General features: G+C 43.0%; 1 long non-coding RNA gene across 1 annotated transcript in view; it reads left to right on the top strand.

Moving 5' to 3' along the window:
- Window positions 1–17,400, top strand: part of LOC309531617 — a 77,259-nt gene that overhangs the window by 26,893 nt on the left and 32,966 nt on the right. The gene's annotated exons all lie outside the window — the stretch shown is intronic.

The raw sequence follows: 17,400 nt of genomic DNA, 5'->3' as shown, positions 1-17,400 counted from the left end.
AATTCACTGCCTCCCTGAGGTATTGTCTGACAGATTTAATGTCCGGATGCCTAATCACTCAGCCGCCAAGACACAGAATCACATTGCAGATAGCTCTCTTGATTTTTACAATGAAAAGATCTTACTCTGTTTTCACCTGGTTACGAACCAGGGACCATTTGTGTGTTAGTCGAACGTGATAACCACTACACTACGGAAAATGCTCTGGGGCCAAGTGCGCTCCTGCTACTCGGATAACATAAATTTCGGGTTGCGAAAGTGGCAAACCCTGAAGTGTTTCGCCACATGCGCAGAAGCGGCCTACCGCCATGTGCGCATGCACAGAAGCGGTCTCTCCGGTTGCGAAAACTTCAAGATATGGCCGAACCTCTGGAACGGATCCCATTCACAACCAAAGGTACCACTGTACTTAATAAGGTGTTCTGAGTCTCCTTTCTGGATGTGGGGGCAATAAGACTACATACAATGGTCAAAATGACTCAATTGCTAGAAACTTCTGCATAATTAGGGCTCTGTAGATTCATTTCATTCAAGAAGCAGAGCTAATTCAATACATCAATTCTGTGTCTCAGACTAAATATTACAACCTACAGTTCTTTCTTTTTCCATTTGAAAGGGAATTCGCAAATAGCTTTTTGAGTGTGTTCAGAAATAAATCTTTGTTGAACTGTATAACTCAGTCTAAATATTTTCAGGGATGTGTGTTATGCTGAACCAATCCATGAAAGGGCTTATGAGTAGGTTGGTGAGAGAGAGAATGCACACAAACAATCCAAGAAGCTAATAGCCTCAACCTATTCCAGATGGGTAGCTATGCCATCCCCCTACAGAAACTGACAGAAACATAATGCACACACCTTCCATTTGAATTATGTGATTTTACATGAACGCAGTATATATTTGCCTACAGCAAGAACGTGAGTGGGGATGAATGAATGGCTCACCCCACGTAATTGTCGTCGTCCCCCCCCCCCCAGTTGGGGATGATGTTGAAAATCCATTTGGTGGAATGAAGCCACACAGTTCTAGTTTTGGCAACCACATAGGGTAACATCACAGAGAAGTGGCTTGCAAATGTCTGTGGGTTGGTATGAAGGGTCTCTGCCTGAACAAAATCAAGAGTCTCCCAGAATCTGAAAGAGAGGCATTTTGAAAGGTTTCTTGAATGCTGCCAAGCATGTAGTAGAAGTGATAAGTTGCTTTTAAATGAAAAAAATGGCTTGCCTTTATGTGTGCGTATAACGATCAGCAGGTTCAGTATAGTCTAGAATTACAGGACCACAAACCTATAATGGCTTAAGCTTTTGTCAGAAGCTAACAAGTTGTGAAGTATGCTATACTTTGAAGTATAATATCTGGATGCAGAGGACTAGTGGGAGACACCAGCCAGGGAACCCCCAGGGGAAGGAAGCTCAGGGCCAGGGGATTGGTGGTGGGGTGATGATGAGTGGTCAGAGGGACAAGAAGGAGCAGACTGGGAGGAGGCATCAGAAGTAGAAGAGGGGACGAGGCTTAGTGAACAGGGAGAAGCTGCGGCAGAGCACAGTTCAGACTCTGAGGCAGAAGCAGGGGCTGAAAGGCCAGGAGACAGAGAAGCAGGTTGCTGAAGAAGCCAGGGAATCTCCCCGCTCCTGCTGCAACCAGCTCCCCTCACCCTGGGTTCCTTGAACATGCAGAGAAATGAAATGGGCAGAGCAAAGGGTGGCTGTGCACAGACACAGTGTGAGACACACCATGGAGAGGAGGATCTCCTAGTGGGCACCAGGAAAGCCGGACCTTTAGTCCTCGCAAGACCTAAGAAAGAGTTGCTGAGACCACTAGCCCGGAGCTGTGGTTTGTTTCCTTGAATAAAGAGTTAACTTCAGTGGCCTCGGGTGTTTTGTTGCTGATCTACACCTGACTCCAACCCTGGCATATAATCCTTTTTAGAGTATAATACAGTCATGCTTCCTTCCTAAATCCATTTAAAATTAAACTGCACAAAGTTTAATTTCTGCCCCCCAACCTACTAGGCTGCGGCAGGCTTTGCCACTTCATTTAATGAGACAGTGGCACTGAAAATGTCAATGATTTTCTTAGTTTTTCTTTCGTGAATTTTAGTTTTGAGGGAAAAAAATAATTGAAATGTGTGCTGAAGCCCAAATAGATTTTCCCAAGCACATGCCCAGCTCCTTAAACATTTCTACTGATCTGCTTTCTGAGGTTGCTAAGAGTATACAGTGGTACCTCTGGTTACGGATTTAATTCATTTCGGGGTGCCGTACACACCCCGCAAAATCTGCAACTAAAGGCGCCACTTCTGCGCAGGGCACGATAGAGCACTTCTATGCACAGAGCACTTCTGCTCACGGCACACAGAACTCTTCTCTGCATGCGCGAGCAGCAAAACCCGGAAGTATACGCTTCTGTGTTTGCCGTGGCCATAACCCGATGATTCCGTAACCTGGAGGCTACGCAACATGAGGTACCACTGTATTGTCAAGTGGCTATCTTGTGATTCCTGATGGTTTAATACAATGGCCATTGATGTTTGACTGGTTACCATTTCCTAAATAGGAGTTAGTGGCTGGATGATTTTTCTTTAATGACCAATCAACCTGTAGGTTTGGGTTTAGTAAGAGTTTTCTTCCTTCCTGTAAGTGCATGGCAGAAAAGAGACTGAATTTGGGCAAAGGCTCTAGTTAGGAGTAAAATACAAGGGTTTTATACTACTTACAGTTAATCACTTAAAATAGTTTTTTTTTAATTATCGAAACATTGTTACAAAAAACCCTTTACTTCAACTCAGTATGGTTTTGCCACATCCCCCTACAATCAGTGTCATTTTAAACTGATGCCACTCAAATTGATAATTGTCCTTTCAACCACAGATCGGAGCTGCAAACATTCCAGTCTTTTTTTTATTTCAGAACAGTTCATGCTCAGCAGCTCTGCCAATAGGTGTTAGAAGCATCCCTGATGCAAGTGCAATCCAATATAGATTTAATTTATAGGAACATATATCATCTCAAGAGTCTCTCTCTTCAACTTGCCCAAGCTAGCACTGCTATTTTTAAATGGTAATAATCAGATCAACATTTGTATCCTGTGTTCATTCTGGACTCCTCACTTGTTAAGGTAAATGACAAAAGCACAAATGCAATAGAAGTTTATTTTTAAAATCAAAAAAATCTATATCTAATTTGATTACATGTCATCCAGAAAACACATCTTACTAACCTCTCATGCCCCTTTGCATGTGATGTGCTTTCCACAAATCTGAGGCCAGCAAAAAGATTTAAACAACCCCAAATGACATTCAAATTTCTCATACTTAAAAAACGGGAAAATCTTAACAGCATAAGCAGCTTTAGCCTTTAAAAGCAGGAGGCTTAAAACTTGAAATCAGTTTGAATTCTCTGAGCCAGTCTTTGTCTCTTAGAAAAAAAATATGAACAGAGGCACAAACTAGATAACAGCCTTTTATGGGGTACAGAAATTAAAGTAACAGAATTACCTTTCAAAGAGATCCCCAGGGCTTTAATGTAAAAATAGCTATTATTTTATTAGACAAGGCTCTAATCCACAAGCTGCTCAGTAGTACTCCAGACTTCCAAAAGATAATCAATGCCTTCACTGCAAGACTAGATAGGACGGGGAAACAATGCAACCGAAAGCTGCTGGGGAGCCATCTTGTGGTGAGTGCATTTAATCCTTCAGAAAGGTTGTTAAATGGGCTTCAAGAGAATCCTTCTGTCCACAAGAAACCCAACACATTAAACTCAGGAGAAGAAGAAAAAAACGGGCAAAAACTTTATTGGAAAAAACATTTCTAAAAGTTTTGCATTATAAAAATGTGATCCCAATATTGCAGAGTTTGGTCTGAATGCCGGACAACTGTGAATCCAGCCTACTTGTTGGGATAATGTCCAGCCTGCTGGGTCAGTCATGTGAGATGTAAAACTGCAGTCAAGCACAACATGCCTACAGTGGACATGGTAGGGGATGTTTTATACCACTCAGGAGAAGACTTCCTGTTTCCTCCTGAGCTGGGACAGACTTCCACTACATGTGACTTGAAGAGGGTGTGTGGTCTGTTGTACTAGCATGGAGGAGCACACGGCCTCCATGTTCTGATCAGTGTGTGTTTTCCATTTTGCATGTTCCTCTGTGTTAGGAGAAGTGACTGCTAATTCCCTTATGGGACTTTTCATATAAATACAGTGGTACCTCTAGTTACGAACTTAATTCATTCCGGAGGTCTGTTTTTAACCTGAAACTATTCTTAACTAGAGATGTGCTTTCGCTAATGGGGCTGCGCCGCCAGCACACAATTTCCATTCTCATCCTGGGGCAAAGTTCTCAACTTGAGGTAACTCTTCCAGGTTAGCGGAGTTTGTAACCTGAAGCGTTTGTAACCTGAGGCGTTTGTAACTCGAGGTACCATTGTATATAGTTATGTAACCTAAACCTGCCTTCAGGGATCTATCTGTGAACCTGAATGAATCTGTGAGTAAACTACTTTTATATTAAGTTTAATCAGATTCTCATGTCTATTCTTTTAAAGAGGGATTAGAAGGGATCTTACTAGGAATCTTAAGTAGTGAGGCTCAGATGATCCAGCAACAAGCTAACCGCTGTGTAATAAAAAGGGGGATGTTTGGAACTCTGCTAGGATATGGAACTTGCTAGCGCAAGTTACGAAGGATATCATTAAATAGCATATCCTCTCCTGCCTCCCTAATCATCCCCACAAGTCACAGTACTACCACCCAAAGGCCTTTTCCCAAGCCTCCCAGGGCCAGCCCACCTGTGAGGCAAGGTGAGGCGGCTGCTTCGGGTAGCAGGATCCACAGGGGCGGCATAGCCCGCCTCCAAGGAATGCATCATTCACTGCTGCTGCCACTGTGACAACAACAGCTGTGGTGCACTCCTTGGAGGTTTCCGTAGGCCCATGTTCAGCCCACGTCTTCAGCGCCTGCATGGGCTGGGTGACGGGAGCACCTTCTCCGAACTTCCGATCACAGGAACGCAGGAACACCAGCGCACCATTTCCGAGGAGCAGGTCCTGGTGCTGTGGACTCACATCTGCTCATGTGAGCACCCAAATGCAGCAGAGTAAACGGAAGCAAAGCTGTGGGGGTTTTGTAGCATACCTAATTTATTTCTACCAATTAATCAAATAAAAGAATGTAACAAATATGTACGAGAGGAGCAGCTCTCATACAGCCATCCTGTCTCTAGACAGATCAAAGAAAAAGTACAACAGTACTAGAGATGGAAGTCTTGAAGAGTAGCTTCCGCCCTCTCCTTTCTCACAGCATGAAAGTAAAACAAAGTGATCAGGTGATCCTTGCAATGGGAGGGATGAAAATTCTGATAGGAGGCTGGATCTGCTGTCTTATTGGCAGTCTTTTTCACTCCCCCACCCCCCCAAGCCGTGCCACCTTTACAGTAGCCCATTTTGTGACCACACTCTTCAACAGCTTTTACCTTACCAGGTATTCTGCATGTTGTAATATACTGTATATCAGTTATACTTCAGATCATAGAATCATAGAATCATAGAATCATAGAGTTGGAAGAGACCACAAGGGCCATCGAGTCCAACCCCCTGCCAAGCAGGAAACACCATCAGAGCACTCCTGACATATGGTTCTCAAGCCTCTGCTTAAAGACCTCCAAAGTAGGAGACTCCACCACGCTCCTTGGCAGCAAATTCCACTGTCGAACAGCTCTTACTGTCAGGAAGTTCTTCCTAATGTTTAGGTGGAATCTTCTTTCTTGTAGTTTGGATCCATTGCTCCGTGTCCGCTTCTCCGGAGCAGCAGAAAACAACCTTTCTCCCTCCTCTATGTGACATCCTTTTATATATTTGAGCATGGCTATCATATCACCCCTTAACCTCCTCTTCTCCAGGCTAAACATGCCCAGCTCCCTTAGCCGTTCCTCATAAGGCATCGTTTCCAGGCCTTTGACCATTTTGGTTGCCCTCCTCTGGACACGTTCCAGTTTGTCAGTGTCCTTCTTGAACTGTGGTGCCCAGAACTGGACACAGTACTCCAGGTGAGGTCTGACCAGAGCAGAATACAGTGGCACTATTACTTCCCTTCATGGATCACTGCCTTGCCGTGGCGAAGGGGCTTGAAGAACTCAGAGAAGCTATGAACTACGCCGAGCAGGGCACACAAGATGAACAGGTCATAGTGGAGAGTTTTGACCAAACGTGATCCACCTGGAGTAGGAATCGGCAAGCCACTCCAGTATCCCTGCCAAGAAAACTCCATGGACAAAGACAACAGGCATATAAAAGTTATGACACTGGAAGATGAGCCCCTCAGGTCGGAAGGTGTCCAACATGCTACTGGGGAAGAGCGGAGGACAAGTACAAGTAGATCCAGAGCTGATGAAGCGGCTGGGCCAAAGCCGAAAGGACGCTCAGTTGTGGATATGCATGGAAGCGAAAGGAAAGTCCAATGCTGTAAAGAAAAATATTGCATAGGAACCTGGAATGTAAGAACCATGAACCTGGGTAAGTTGGATGTGGTCAAAAATGAGATGGCAAGAATAAATATTGACATCCTGGGCATCAGTGAGCTAAAATGGACGGGAATGGGCGAATTCAGTTCGGATGACTACCATATCTACTACTGTGGGCAAGAAACCCGTAAGAGAAATGGAGTGGCCCTCATAGTCAACAAAAGAGTGGCGAAAGCTGTACTGGGATGCAGTCTCAAAAATGATAGAATGATCTCGATACGAATCCAAGGCAGACCTTTTAACATCACAGTAATCCAAGTTTATGCACCAACTACTGGTGCTGAAGAAACTGAAATTGACCAGTTCTATGAAGACTTACAAAACCTTATCGAAGTGACACCAAAGAAGGATGTTCTGCTCATTATAGGGGATTGGAATGCTAAAGTAGGGAATCAAGAGATAAAAGGAACAACTGGCAAGTTTGGCCTTGGAGATCAAAACGAAGCAGGGCAAAGGCTAATAGAGTTCTGTCAAGAGAACAAGCTGGTCATCACAAACACGCTTTTCCAACAACACAAGAGACGACTCTACACATGGACATCCCCAGATGGGCAACATCGAAATCAGATTGATTATATTCTCTGCAGCCAAAGATGGAGAAGCTCTATACAGTCAGCAAAAACAAGACCTGGAGCTGACTGTGGCTCAGATCATCAGCTCCTTATAGCAGAATTCAAGCTTAAACTGAAGAAAGTAGGAAAAACCACTGGACAGGTAAGATACAATCTAAACCAAATCCCTTATGAATACACAGTGGAAGTGAGGAACAGGTTTAAGGATTTAGATTTGCTGGACAGAGTGCCTGAAGAACTATGGATGGAGGCTCGCAACATTATACAGGAGGCAGCAACTAAAACCATCCCAATGAAAAAGAAATGCAAGAAAGCAAAGTGGCTGTCCAACGAGGCCTTACAAATAGCGGAGGAGAGAAGGCAAGCAAAATGCGAGGGAGATAGTGAAAGATACAGGAAATTGAATGCAGATTTCCAAAGAACAGCAAGGAGAGACAAGAAGGCCTTCTTAAACGAGCAATGCAAAGAAATAGAGGAAAGCAACAGAATGGGAAGAACCAGAGATCTGTTCAAGAAAATCGGAAATATGAAAGGAACATTTCGTACAAAGATTACCATAATAAAGGACAAAAGTGGTAAAGATCTAACTGAAGCAGAAGACATCAAGAAGAGGTGGCAAGAATACACAGAGGAATTATACCAGAAAGATATGGATGTCTCGTACACCCCAGGTAGTGTGGTTGCTGACCTTGAGCCAGACATCCTGGAGAGTGAAGTCAAATGGGCCTTAGAAAGCACTGCAAATAACAAGGCCAGTGGAAGTGATGGTATTCCAGCTGAACTGTTTAAAATTTTAAAAGATGATGCTGTTAAGGTGCTACACTCAATATGCCAGCAAGTTTGGAAAACTCAGCAGTGGCCAGAGGATTGGAGAAGATCAGTCTACATCCCAATCCCAAAGAAAGGCAGTGCCAAAGAATGCTCCAACTACCGCACAATTTCACTCATTTCACATGCTAGCAAGGTTATGCTTAAAATTCTACAAGGAAGGCTCAAGCAGTATGTGGACCGAGAACTCCCAGAAGTGCAAGCTGGATTTAGAAGAGGCAGAGGAACCAGAGACCAAATTGCAAACATGCGCTGGATTATGGAGAAAGCCAGAGAGTTCCAGAAAGACATCTACTTCTGCTTCATTGACTATGCAAAAGCCTTTGACTGTGTTGACCACAGCAAACTATGGCAAGTTCTTAAAGAAATGGGAGTGCCTGATCACCTCATCTGTCTCCTGCGAAATCTCTATGTGGGACAAGAAGCTACAGTTAGAACTGGATATGGAACAACTGATTGGTTCCAAATTGGGAAAGGAGTACGGCAAGGCTGTATATTGTCTCCCTGCTTATTTAACTTATATGCAGAATTCATCATGCGAAAGGCTGGGCTGGATGAATCCCAAGCCGGAATTAAGATTGCCGGAAGAAATATCAACAACCTCAGATATGCAGATGACACAACCTTGATGGCAAAAAGTGAAGAGGAATTAAAGAACCTTTTAATGAGGGTGAAAGAGGAGAGCGCAAAATATGGTCTGAAGCTCAACATCAAAAAAACGAAGATCATGGCCACTGGGCCCATCACCTCCTGGCAAATAGATAGGGAAGAAATGGAGGCAGTGAGAGATTTTACTTTCTTGGGCTCCATGATCAGTGCAGATGGTGACAGCAGTCACGAAATTAAAAGACGCCTGCTCCTTGGGAGAAAGGCGATGGCAAACCTAGACAACATCTTAAAAAGCAGAGACATCACCTTGCCAACAAAGGTCCGTATAGTAAAAGCCATGGTTTTCCCAGTAGTGATGTATGGAAGTGAGAGCTGGACCATAAAGAAGGCTGATCGCCGAAGAATTGATGCTTTTGAATTATGGTGCTGGAGGAGACTCTTGAGAGTCCCATGGACTGCAAGAAGATCAAACCTCTCCATTCTGAAGGAAATCAGCCCTGAGTGCTCACTGGAAGGACAGATCGTGAAGCTGAGGCTCCAATACTTTGGCCACCTCATGAGAAGAGAGGACTCCCTGGAAAAGACCCTGATGTTGGGAAAGATGGAGGGCACAAGGAGAAGGGGACGACAGAGAATGAGATGGTTGGATGGTGTTCTTGAAGCTACTAGCATGAGTTTGATCAAACTGCGGGAGGCAGTGGAGGACAGAAGTGCCTGGCGTGCTCTGGTCCATGGGGTCACGAAGAGTCGGACACGACTAAACGACTAAACAACAACATTACTTCCCTTGATCTAGATGCTATACTCCTATTGATGCAGCCCAGAATTGCATTGGCTTTTTTAGCTGCCGCGTCACACTGTTGGCTCATGTCAAGTTTGTGGTCAACCAAGACTCCTAGATCCTTTTCACATGTACTGCTCTCAAGCCAGGTGTCCCCCATCTTGTATTTGTGCCTCTCATTTTTTTTGCCCAAGTGCAATACTTTACATTTCTCCCTGTTAAAATTCATCTTGTTTGTTTTGGCCCAGTTCTCTAATCTGTCAAGGTCGTTTTGAAGCATTTTACCAGCTTCTTTACAAGAATATCATGGGGCACCTTGTCAAATGCCTTGCTGAAATCAAGGTAGGCTACATCCACTGTGTTCCCTTCATCTACCAGGCTTGTAATTCTGTCAAAAAACGAGATCAGGTTAGTCTGACATGACTTATTTTTCAGAAATCCATGCTGACTATTCGTGATCACAGCATTCCTTTCTAGGTGCTCACAGACTGTTTGCTTAATGATCTGCTCCAGAATCTTCCCTGGTATTGATGTCAGACTGACTGGGCGGTAATTATTTGGGTCCTCTCTTTTCCCCTTTTTGAAAATGGGGACAACATTTGCCCTCCTCCAGTCTGCCGGGACTTCGCCTGTTCTCCAGGAATTCTCAAAGATGACTGCCAGTGGTTCTGAGATCACATCTGCCAGTTCTTTTAATACTCTTGGATGCAGTTCATCTGGCCCTGGAGACTTGAATACATCTAAACTAGCCAAATATTCTTGTACTATCTCCTTAGTTATTCTGGGCTGTGTTTCCTTTGCTGAATCATTTGCTCCAAATTCTTCAGGTCGGGCATTGTTTTCTTTATCGGAGAAGACTGAGGCAAAGAAGGCATTGAGGAGTTCAGCCCTTTCTGTGTCCCCTGTTTGCATTTCACCATCTTCTCCTCTGAGTGACCCCACTGTTTCTTTGTTCTTCCTTTTGCTACGAACATACCCATAAAAGCCTTTTTTGTTGCTTTTAACCTCTCTAGCAAGCCTGAGTTCATTCTGTGCTTTAGCTTTTCTGACTTTGTGTCTACACGTGCTGGCTATTTGTTTGAATTCCTCTTTGGTGGTTTCCCCCCTTTTCCATTTTTTGTACACATCCTTTTTTAATCTTAACTCAGTTAAAAGTTCTTTAGATAGCCACCCTGGCTTCTTTAGGCACCTTCCATGTTTCCGTCTCATTGGTATTGCCTGACGTTGTGCTTTTACTATCTCCCTCTTAACAAACTCCCAGCCATCATGAACTCCCTTTCCTTTTAGTATTGTTGTCCATGGGATCTCACCCAACACTTCCCTAAGTTTTATGAAGTCGGCTTTCTTAAAGTCAAGAAATTGAGTCCTAGTATGCTTGGCTGCTCCTTTCTGCTGTATAGTAAACTTCAGAAGAGCATGATCACTCGCGCCTAATGATCCTTCCACTTCTACCCCACTAACCAGGTCATCAACATTGGTTAGGACCAGATCTAAAATGGCTGTTCCTCTTGTTGCTTCTCCCACTTTCTGGACAATGAAGTTGTCTGCAAGGCCAGTGAGGAATCTGTTTGACCTTAAGCTCTTGGCTGAGTTTGACGTCCAACAAATATCCGGGTAATTGAAGTCCCCCATTACTACTATCTCCCTTCCTTTTGCATGCTTGGCCATCTGTTCCAGGAAGGCATCATCTATGTCCTCCGTTTGGCTTGGGGATCTATAGTAAACTCCCACAATGAGGTCTCTGTTATTCTTCTCTCCCTTAATTTTGACCCAAATGCTCTCACTTTGGCTTTGAGGTTCTAAATCTTGGATCTCTTCACAGGTATACACATCCTTGACATATAACGCCACTCCTCCTCCTTTCTTGTCTGGTCTGTTTCTCTGAAATAGATTGTATCCCCCCATTATTACATTCCAATCGTGGGACTTATCCCACCAGGTTTCAGTGATGCCTATTATGTCATATTTAGTTTGCTGTACTAAGAGCTCAAGCTCATCTTGTTTATTTCCCATGCTTTGCGCATTAGTGTACAGACATTGAAGTCCATTAATCATTCCCCGTGTCTCTTATTTAAGGATTTTTTCCTCCCACCACTAGGTCCGCGTGCTGTTTGCTCCATTTGGTCTATGACATTTGGATGATCATCTTCATTAATTGATAGACTCCTACCTTCAGGAGCACTGTTCTCCATCCCCCACATTAGTCAGTTTAAAGCCCTCCTGATGAGGTTTCTGAGATTTTTGGCAAAAACATTTCTCCCAACCATTGTGAGGTGCAGCCCATCACTTGCCAGAAGTCCATCTTCAAGAAACTGCAGTCCGTGATCTAAGAATCCAAACCGTTCCTGTTTACACCATTTGCAAAGCCAGCTGTTCACTTCCACTATTTTCCCCTCTCTCCCTGGGCCACGTCGTTCAACTGGGAGGACAGATGAGATGACAATTTGTGCATTTAGTTGCTTCAATTTCCTGCCGTAGTCTCTTTTGATCTTCTGGAGGCTATTGCTTGCAGTGTCATTGGTTCCCACATGAACCAAGAGGAAGGGGTATTTGTCAGTGGGTTTTATGATTCCTTGCAGTCGTTCAGTTACATCTTGGATCTTAGCCCCGGGGAGACAGCACACTTCCCGAGACATCTTGTCAGGCCCACAGATCACTGCTTCTGTTCCCCTCAGTAGGGAATCCCCTATCACCACTACACGCCTCCTCTTGGGTTTGGTCGGGGTTCTTCCGTGAGCTGGCCGTTCCAAGGTCGCCTGCACATTCCCTGAGGACTGACTTTGCTGCTCGTCTTCATTTACCTGATCGACTGTAATGAGGGAGAGATCCTCAAATGGAGTCTGCAATGATAAACTCAGATTCGATACAATAACCAATAACTACTCAATGCATATTTTAGGAGGACTAAGTAGGTCTAAGCCATCAAAACATAAAGTTGAAACTGCAGATTGAAATAGGAGAACTGTAGGATGTGAAATACACGGCACCCCAAACTTCTGCTGCTCCCAAAGCTAGCTGTACAATAAAGATCTCAGTGCAATATTAAAGACTGCTTTGACATATGTTGCCAGTCAGCTATTTCTCACCTTCTGCTTTCTCCCCATTTCGATAACTGAAAATTTGGAAAACTAAAGAGCTTTGACTCTCATGCAAATTTCAAGCACCCCCAAACTTGTTGGGCATTCTGTTAACTTTCCTCAACAACAACAACAACTATTCTTTACTTGAAAATAAAATATGCTACATAGTGCAAAAGCATACATTAGATGTAGGTTTCTTATTAGTACTCCAAAAGAGCCCACTTGTTCACTCATAAGTGCCACTGAATGTATTTCCTAGGAAGTGTGCTTGCATCGTGAATACATTACCTAGGCAGGTGGCATATACCAGCAGCTGAGAAACCTCTTCCTCATGGTTCAGCTTTATATTGTGGCAATATCATAAGCAGAGACAGTAAAATTGGCTTCCCATACTACCAGTGTCAGTTTCCTAGTGAAGTTACAATGCATGTGGTAAAGCTACATGATCTATATGCAACCCATGCATGGTCCTTGTATGTACATCACCACTGTGATGTGAAAGGCTTACAAAGTGGACAACATTTGGGGTGACTACTACAATACCTAAGTAGTATATTAAATGGTCCTAAGGTTCTTCTCAAGTTCTACAATGGGAAATACAGTGGTACCTCGGGTTAAGAACTTAATTCGTTCTGGAGGTCCATTCTTAACCTGAAACTGTTCTTAACCTGAAGCACCACTTTAGCTTATAGGGCCTCCCACTGCTGCTGTACCGATTTCAGGTTTCTGTTGTCATCCTGATGTTCTTAACCCGAGGTACTATTTCTGGGTTAGCGGAGTCTGTAACCTGAAGCATCTGTAACCTGAAGCATATGTAACCCAAGGTACCACTGTACATTTATGGTGTGAAGGAACAATTGTTTCAGATGGATCAGGTTGCTGCTCTTTTTTACTTTTCCCTCTTAGACTGTGCTGCTGAATATAAGTATGACATGTCAAGAATCATGCTTTCAAACATAATAAAATATTTCTGAACTGATGTAGGAACATTGCTTCTACATAACCCTCATTTATTGCAATTGAATTATATGACGAAACATTTGATGGATTGCCCTTAAATGACACAATCCTCTAAACCTGTGTACATTGATGTTGTTCTTAGGCAGAGCAGTTATATCCTGGTTGGCATAGAAACAAAGGGTAGCATATCTCTGAAAATGGGGCAATTATTCATGCCTTTCCTCAGTAATGCACTACTCTACACAAATATATCTGAGGACTTTGTGGTATTTGCAGATGTACTTTACACACACTCTATCTGACATTAAAACTTTATTAAAATGAGATTATTTCATACGTCATCGTGTGCAGTCAGCAAATTCATTATACCTCTAAGGCCAGAAATCTGTGAATGACAGTGGAAAATTAAAAAGAATTACTTGATAGACATGGACTAGTGTTGAAGTCATCTTAGCTAGGTTCAAAAGCTACCATCTGTGTTGTGTTTGCCCATCTCCCTACAGGCAGTGATCCAAAAACTGTGAACTTACAGATTTCCAATGGCTAGCTAGCTCTTTCATGAGAACAATCAATAGTTTTATCTCACTTTTAACTTACACGTGTGTAAAAGTCAAGCTACTGAACTGCTAGCCAGTGCTGACTTTCCATTGAGAATTTGTGTTTTGATTTATTTATTTATTATATATTTTATTACTACCCTTCAATTATGTTCCCAGGCTGACTTACAAATAACAAGCTTAAAAAAATATCTCAATAATAAAAGCAGCATGGAACTGAAACCAAAACTAAAAGTGGAGGTTCTGTGTTTGTTTGTTTTCTAAATAGTCCACCCTGAAAATGTCCTAGAAAAAGCCAGACTCCCCAATGGGGGAAGGCGGTTTGAGCATATTACACCGATCCTGGCCCGATTGCACTGGCTGGCAATCAGTTTTCGGGTCCAATTCAAAGTGCTGTTTTTGACCTATAAAACCTTAAACATCTCAGGACCACAATACCTAAAGGGCTGCCTCTTCCCATATGAACCAACCCAGACTCTGTGACCATCATCTGGGCCCTTCTTTGTGTGCCTCCTCCAAGTGAGGTCCAGAGGGTGGCAACACAAGAATGGGCCTTTTCTGTCGTGGATCCCCATTTGTGGAATGCTGTTCCCAGGGAGGTTCGGCTGGTGCCTTCATTTTATATCTTTAGCTGCCAGGCAAAACCCTTTCTCTATAACCAGGCCTTTGGCTGATTAACATTATATGGCCTTTTAAAGATGTTTGTGGGAGAGGGGTCATTTTGTTTTCTTTTTGTTTTACTATATATTTTGTGTTCTCATTTCACATGTCTATAAAACTGCCCTGTGATCCTCAGATGAAGGGCGGTATATAAATTTAATAAATAAATACATACTGTACATCCAACCTTCAACCTATTGATTTGTGACTACTGCTGCCCAGTCACAAATATCCCTTCTTTAGGATAGGTGATGGGCAGACTTGTGGTGGAACAATTGCAAGAACAGTGGAACCTTGGGTTACATATTTAATTCGTTCCAGAGGTCCATTCTTAACCTGAAACCGTTCTTAACCTGAGGTACCACTTTAGCTAATGGGGCCTCCCGCTGCTGCTGGCGTGCAATTTCTGTTCTCATCCTGGGACAAAGTTCTTAACCTGAGGTACTACTTCTGGGTTAGTGGAGTTTGTAACCTGAGGTGTTTGTACCCCGTGGTACCACTGTACCCTTGAAAGAAGCAGATTGATTTGACCCATTTAATCTGAGTTTAGGGACTGAGTCAGCCTTGGGCACCTGATGGATGACCTTCATCTGAGAAGTACAGGGGCTGTGTGACCCTGTTATTCTTCATCTCTCAGTAGCTCTTGATACCATTGATCACGGTATCTTTCTCAGCCATCTTAGTGGGATGCATATTGCAGGCATTGTTTTACAGTGGTTCTAACCCCATCTCTAGGATCAGTTTAAGACAATAGCATTAGATGATTGTCTTTTGTCCCCAATGGCAGTTGTGCTTTGGCGTGCCACATCTTGTCCTCAGTGCTGTTCAATATCTATATGGAGTCATTGGTTCCTTTCATTAAGAGATCCTTGAGTGAGGGGTCATCAGTAGGCTGGTGATTCACAGTTACAGCCTCTCTGTAACATCTGAATCAGAAGAGGACATGGAAGCCATGGACAGTTGTTTAGGCTCGGTGGCAGGCTGAATGAGGGCCAATAAACTGACTCTCAATCTAGGCAAGGAGGTGTTGTGGGTGGGTGATTAGTCAATTAGTCGATTCCCTTCTTTGATCTGGGTCATATGAGTGGGTTCATAGTCAGGAGGTCCTCCTGGATCCATCATGGTCACAGGTGACCTTTTTGGCGCAGGAGACCTTTATAGCTAGTAGGGCCTTCTACCTGCTTTGGCTGTTCACACAGCCTCTCATGCCTTGTCCCTCACCATTGGAGACAGGTTCTTCCCTCATCTTGTCTGCCTAAGCCAAGTGATCCAGCTACCCTATATAATACTGTTCATCCTTCTTTTGCCCACTAAGAGTTCTATCTCCAATCCCTCTTCAGCTGTTGGTTAAGGTCCCCAGGGACAGTTAAACCAATTTTCCCCTGCCCAGACAGAAAGCTTGCCCCATCAAACACATTAAAATACAAATAAAAGACTACATTACACATTAGCCATTAAAACACAGGATTTCTTCACACCCACCAAAGTGACCGGGGGGAGGGCAGTGTTGTGCTCTGTGTTTTGTTCTTCCCATGATAGAAACCCACCCTATCACACAGCAACTTTCAGGATATAATTGTTTGTGTGCCCATAACTATGTTGTTTTCATTGAAAATTAGGAAAACAACTCATCCTGGGGTAAAAAATGGTCCTATGGATTGTCCAGCTCAACACAAGTTATGCCTCTGTTTAAAAATACTTAAATAATAATAAAATCATTTCTAGTTTTACTGACATATCTGTTGTGTGTTGCTGTCAAAAGCTTTGATCCCCCAGAGTCATTAATAGCTAGATTTAGTTGGTGAAGCCTCGACGTCTTCCCTTAGGACCTGGTTTCTGATTAATTTCTCTTATTGGCTATGCTATGCTGATGATTATAAAGCCCCTTGTGTGAGAATTGTTCCCACTGCAAGTCTGTGGCATTGATGATTATATTTTGGAATGGTTGTCAAATTTCACTTACAGAAAGCCCGAGAGAGAGAGAGAGAGAGAGAGAGAGAGAGAGAGAGAGAGAACAGATGTGTTTAGAAAGTCAGGTGTATAAGCCAACATGAAGGAAAATGTGCAGGCTCACCCACTTTGTTATGTGGATTGGGACCTCCCCTTCTGTGCCAGTGCTTGATGTACAGAATGATATGAATGCATTTAAAGATGTGCATCCTCATCCAGTCTACATGTACAGAGCCGGATCCAGTCATCCCTGTGCAAGTAATGATCAAGATTAATAGAAGAGCCTAGTTGGGTTGGAGGAATGAGCCATCTAACAGTTTACAATTGTGCCCCACACATAAAAAAAACTGAACTGATACATGGAAGAATGGTTAATACTGTTTTGCATAAAAAATGGAGGTGGGGATCAATTTTTTGGTAATATCAGTTTTTAATGTTGAGTAAAAACTACACCGGACTGAGAATGGGAGATTAAGGAGATGGATCACTGCCAAAAAATAAATAAAAATGAAACTCTCAGTTCCCATATTTCCCTTGAGAAGTCAGTTCCTACATTATATAAAATGAAACAAACATGACAAAGGGATATAAAGTTTTTTGGTGATGCTGTTTTTTTAAAAAAAGGAATTCAGCATTACTTTTAATCGGTAATCTGTCTAAAACCTTTGCTTGTTATAGTTGCTTTCTATGAATGTCATAATTAACACCTTTTCAAGCAATATTCTCCTTAATGTGATCTGATAACCAAAATTATATTTTTAAAAAATAATAAAAAGTTCTTTCATGCTATGTGAGATAGCAGGTAGATGAAAACATCAGAAAGGGGAAAGGAGAAGAGAGCCCATGGGATGCCGTTCTGAATCTGAATTATTTTCTCTTAATCT

This window comes from Podarcis vaucheri (genome assembly GCF_965113315.1).
Source record: "Podarcis vaucheri genome assembly, chromosome: 4".
Classification (NCBI taxonomy): Eukaryota; Metazoa; Chordata; class Lepidosauria; order Squamata; family Lacertidae; genus Podarcis; species Podarcis vaucheri.
This window is presented reverse-complemented; position numbering and strand designations above follow the sequence as displayed.